We start from the raw sequence: 5,817 nt of genomic DNA, 5'->3' as shown, positions 1-5,817 counted from the left end.
GACTGCCCCACCTGGCCAAGACCGCCAAACTGGGAGACTGCCCTGCCAGGCTTCAGGCCCATAGCACCATTCTAGGCCACTGGAAGCCATCTCGTCACTGGGCCTGGGCTGGGAGAAGACGCCTTCCACCAAAGTCGTAAAAAGATGGCAAGTTACCATTATAAATGGAAATTTAAAAAAAAAATTGAAGGAAAAAAAAAGCAGACAATGTAGACGACCTCCAAGATATAATTCCAGGTCAGAACAGTGTGTGGCTAGGGGTTGATGTTCCCATGTATCTGCTGTCCTGTCTTTCTACTATTGCTATTATATTATTCCTAAAAGTCCCCATTCCTCTTCAGGATCTAGACAGTTCATTCTTCCTCATCCTACTTCACTTTAGTAGTTAAACTATTTAGCATCATACTCATTTTGTGGTAAAAATTATTTTATTTATTGATTGAAAGGACTGTAATCCTGAGTTTAACTTGACTGCCAATACTTTTTAAGAGACCTACAACAACAGCTGTTAACATGGGGAAATATAAAACTTCAGTTTGCAAGTATTGTGAAATATTGCTTTATGTTAAAGAATGAATTTAGTGACTGAAAATCCTTATTAAATTTGAAACAAAACTCAAGTTCCATTCAAATGACCTGATGTCACAGATTCAAAGATGGCTGAACATTACATTAATGTACGTTCTAAATCCATTAAAATGAAGACAACTACCTCAAAGGAGAATAAATAGGGACCATCTCTTAGCCCATTAGCAAAGCATCCAGCAATCACCTAGATACTCAACTTTCTGGGACGAATAACTGGCTTAATGTTTGGGACAATGGACTCTGGCTAGGAAAGACATATGCACAGACCAAATTAAGCATGACCATATTTGGGTATTTGGGAAGTTGAACAGGGACAATCATGTAATAAGCCAGTTGGCCCTTTCTGTGCTTAAAATAATTTTCTTTAACAACAGCAATGAGCACATGAGAAACTAAAGAAGTAAGACCCACAGTAGGTTCTCGCTCTTTCTCTCCATCCAACTTGGAACTTTTGAGCTCAGTCTGCTGCTTTGACTATCCAGTGCCACTGATGGAGAGAAAAGAATCAACCTGGCAGCGGCTGCTATCTCCAGAAAAAAAAAAATAAATCGACTGTGAACATCTTCATAAACTCAAGGTTGAACCAAAAAGGTCAACCAAATTTAGTCCAAAGCTGGCCAATCCCCAGAACTTCAAATTCACACATCCCCTTTTGACTTTCTTGGACATTAAATTGCTTCACCTATCTTCCCACTCTGCCATCCATTTACTGTTTGAACTTTGAGGGTCTGTGTGTGTATAGGTTGGGGCTATATTTTATTATTGTACTTATATAATTAAAACCACTCTCCTTTCAAAAAGAAAACATATTTCTTTTTTGTGGTTACAGGACATAACCATTTAGCCACTCATTGAATTAGTATGCATTTTGTTTTTGAAAAAAGAGAACCTGCTGCGGTCAAATAAGGAGTGTGAAAGAAGGAAACCATCCTACCCCTTTAGCTGTTTATAAAACAATTTACAAAACTATCAGAATGGAATTGCACTGTCTGGATGTAGCCCACTAGGGAGAAATTACTGAAGAAAATGTGAACTAGATATCATCCAGACTAATAATTCAGGCAGGTGAGCAGCAAGCTATCGAACTCATTCCTTTGGACAATGAATCCAGGTCAAGAAGGAAGTCCATGGGCCATATTAACTGACTACTTTAAACAATATTCATCATCTGATGATCCCCTAGTTTGTTGTGATTTTGTTTGGTAATTTTGTGAATGCGGGTCAAGGAATAAAAATCCAATAATTTGTGTTTAAAGAAACTGATTGTTTTTCTGGGTTAAGGTTGAAAGAAACAAGAAAACGTGTGAAATGGCAAGAAACCATGAAATTCCTTTGTGTCTCTCTCTCCAGCCATTCTGCAATTGTGTGCCCTGCTTGTATTCTAACGAGTCGTTCACCAGAGGCAGTGTCTTCAACCTGAAGCAAACAGCTGCTGACTTCAGGTGTCAAAGATCATCCATCAACACATTAAATCATCTTGAGGGCCCTCTTGTAGTGTTCCAACCCCTGGACCAAGAGGCATGGGTTCAAGTCCCATGTGCTCCTGAGGCATGTATAACATCACTGAACAGGTTAATTAGAAAAAAATAGGTTAAATCATCTTGCTGCAGAATCCAGAAGTTCACTGAAAATTGGCTGAAGCAATCCAGTGCATCAGTCCACAGATCTGTATTTGATTGATTTCTTTAGGATAATCTTAAGCAATTTAACCTAGCCTCCATCTTTATCATTTTCTCTTTATGTCTGTAACTCTATTGAATGAATGTGAGAGTTGGAACATTATATATTTAGCAACAAAGTGTGTGATTTATATATTTTGATATCATTTATTTTGCGAGTTTGGATTCTGAATAGTGGCATGTGGGTTTTGGTTCTGTATGAAAGTTTAATGATTAGCTTGGCACTATTTCTAGTTCCAAGACTTTTTGAAACCAATGTGAAACAGAGAGCCCCTGGAGCGCTAACTGGAATTTGTTTGCATTGGGAGAGTTTTATGAGTGAACAGAATATATGTTAAAGAGCATTAGCCTGTTTTTAGTTAGAAGGACCAGGCATTGATTTTCTTTTGTCTATGGGAAATGCCAATAGCTTGGAAACCTTTTGGTTTCAGTTCACAGAACTCCTGGTTAATGTTAGATGCAAGAACACGGTTCGCCTGAAGCAAGTAGTTCATATGGAATCATTATAAATAGGTTACCTCAACGCAACAGTTTAATTTGAAAGTTCCAGACTAGAATTGTTTGGTTAGGACCCTGACAGAGTCATTCAAAACTGAGAAATTCTAAGCTTAATTGTCTGAATACTCAAGGAAGAGGCTATCAGACTGACGAGGCCGAGAATTGAAAGCAACAGTTAAGTCAAAAACAGAAATTGCTGGAAAATCTCAGCAGGTCTGGCAGCATCTGTGGAGAGAAAGCAGAGTTAATGTTTTGGGTCCAGTGAGCCTCATTCAGAACCTGACAGTTCTGAAGGGTCACTGGACCCATAAAATTACCTCTGCTTTTTCTCCACAGATGCTGCCAGAACTGCTGAGTTTTTTTCCAGGAATTTCTGTTTTGTTTCTGATTTCTAACATCTGCAATTCTTTGTTTTTTTTAAGTTAAGTCAAACTTCTAGATGTCCTCAAGAAGGAATTCTCTCTGGTGTTCCAGTACTGTAAAGGAATACTGTTGGGATAGATGGGTTATTCTATTTATACTGTGCTACAAAGATTGAAATTGTGCTTTAAATTGTGTTTCATGCAAATAGCTAATTTGTTTTATCATCTTTTATTTTACATAAAACAAAAACTTGTTTTAATTATAAAACCAGATAGGCAGCATTTCATGCTTGTGTTTCATTGAAATACCACATTGTTAAATACAAGCCAAATATAATCTATCAAGTCAGATTTCAGTCTGGGATCTGACCTGTCCAATAATAACATCAGCTGGGGATTATGATAATGATAAGTATTGAGGATAATAAATACCATATCCTTTTGAAACTTCCAAGAAAACCGCTCCATGTGTCATTTACATACAACATTTAAATAGTTAAACACTCACTGTTTTTATTAAAATAATTTGTTTACTAATCCAACCTGTTGCGGTCAAACAAGAGATCAAAAGGAGAGCCCTGTTACCACTCCTCACCTGGCTGTAACTCTAGGTGATTGCAAATCAATTTTTATCTGGTATGTTTATTAGTATGCATGTAAAGGACAGCCTAATGTTATGCGCTAAATTGTTGAACAACTTTAATTTCCAATCAACTTGTTCAAATTAAAATGCTGGAGAAACTCAGCAGGTCTGGCAGCATCTGTGGAGAGAAAAACAAAGTTAGAATTTCGAGTCTGGCATGACTCTTCTTCAGAATTGGTTTCAAAATGTTACTGGTTCTCTCTCCACAGATGCTGCGAAATCTGCTGAGTTTCTCCAGCATTCTCTGTTTGTTTTAATGCATATATATCCTTCCTCAAATAGGAGACAAATATTGTACACAGTATTCAAGATGTGCTGTCACCAATGCTCTGTATAATTGTAAGATAACATCCTTGCTTTTATGCTTAATTGTTCTCGGATTAAAGGGTAGTATCGCGTTAGCCTTGAATAATAAAGCCAAGAGTCTTTTGTTTTTAAATAGCATTCTCTATATTATGCCAAGTTTAATAACACATGCACATATACACCCAGCTCTCTCTGCTCCTCACACTCTTCAGAATGGTAGTCTTTATTTTAACCTGTCTCCCCATGCTCCTTGGACCAAAATGCATCACCTCCCACTTCTCCATACTGAACCACATTTGCCAACTATCCATCCACTTTGCCAATTTGTCAGCATCTTTTCGAAGTTTCACACTTTCTCATCAGTTTATAATTCTTCCAACTTTTGTGCTGTCTGCAAAAAAATTGAAATTGTCCCCTGCATGTCAAGATTTAGATCATAAATATACATCAGGGAAGGCAAGGGTCTCAATGCCAATCCCAGGGAACTCCCCAGTAAACTTTCTTCCAGCTTGAAAAATACACATTAACCATTACTGTGTTTCCTATCACTTAAACAATATTGTATCCATGTTCCTAGTGTCCCTTTTATTCCATGACCTATGACTTTCTTCACAAGTGTGTTGTGTGGCATTGAATCAAATACCTTTTGGAAATCCATGCCTTTTCCTCAGCAAATCTCTCTGTTCTTCAAAAAACTCCAGTAAGTTATATACAATCTTCTCTTAAATTCATGTTGACTGTTCTTAATTAATCCACATATTTCCAGGCAACTATTTGTTTTATTCCAAGTACTCATTTCTAGAAGTTTCCCCCTCACCAGTGTAAAATTGACTGATTTGTAACTGTTGGATCTGTTTGTACAAGCGTGTGTTGAGTTTATAATTTTCCAGTCCTCCACTATCACCACTGAATCTAGGGTTGATTGAAAGATCATTGTCAATGCCTCCACAATTTTCAGTCTCACTTCCTTCGATACATCTCATGTTGTCCTGATGCCTATCAACATTAAGTACCAACAGCTTATCCAATCATCCTCATCAAGTTTAAATGCTTCTAGTAATCGAATTTCATTCTTTGTCACCATGGCCTGGGCAGATTTCCAGCATCTGCAGTATTTTGATTGGAATTTGTTTAAGTTGTTTCCTTATGTATTTGAAGTTTGCCCTTCTGATATTGAATGAGACTGATAGTTCAGAATTTTGAATTTAAGAACAATCTTATGATGATTCATTTATTCATACGTGTTTTGTCTGAAGGCAGGTTCCTTGTCGATGTTATTTAAGTCACTCATCATTAAGTGAAGATGAGCACTATCTTCTGTTTCCTTAAATATACTTGGTTCATGATCCAATATATTAAATTTACTGTCATATACAGTACTCAAAACAAGGGATCCAAAATATATATTGAAGTGCTGTTTTGCTTATTGATTATAATTTTGCTTATTGATACATATCCCTTTTAATTATTTAGAACAAAGTATCTTCCTTCTCGTGTCTATGGTGTACCACAGTATCAGCTGCGATCATTCCAGATTGAAGATTTCAAACCAGAACTCAGGGCAGCTTTCCACACTCACTTGATTAAGTCTAAGTACCCCTTACATATGGGCTACACCACTTCCTTTCCTATCCATATTTATTGAAAACTCTCAACCTCTACATAGTCATGATTTTTCTCTGAGGTCAAGAATGATTCTGCTACTCTTCATATACAAAAATCTTACACTGCCAGAAGAACC

This window comes from Rhincodon typus, chromosome 19 (genome assembly GCF_021869965.1).
Source record: "Rhincodon typus isolate 14 chromosome 19, sRhiTyp1.1, whole genome shotgun sequence".
Lineage (NCBI taxonomy): Eukaryota > Metazoa > Chordata > Chondrichthyes > Orectolobiformes > Rhincodontidae > Rhincodon > Rhincodon typus.
The sequence above is the reverse complement of the archived record's forward strand: the minus strand, read 5'-3'. Positions refer to the sequence as shown.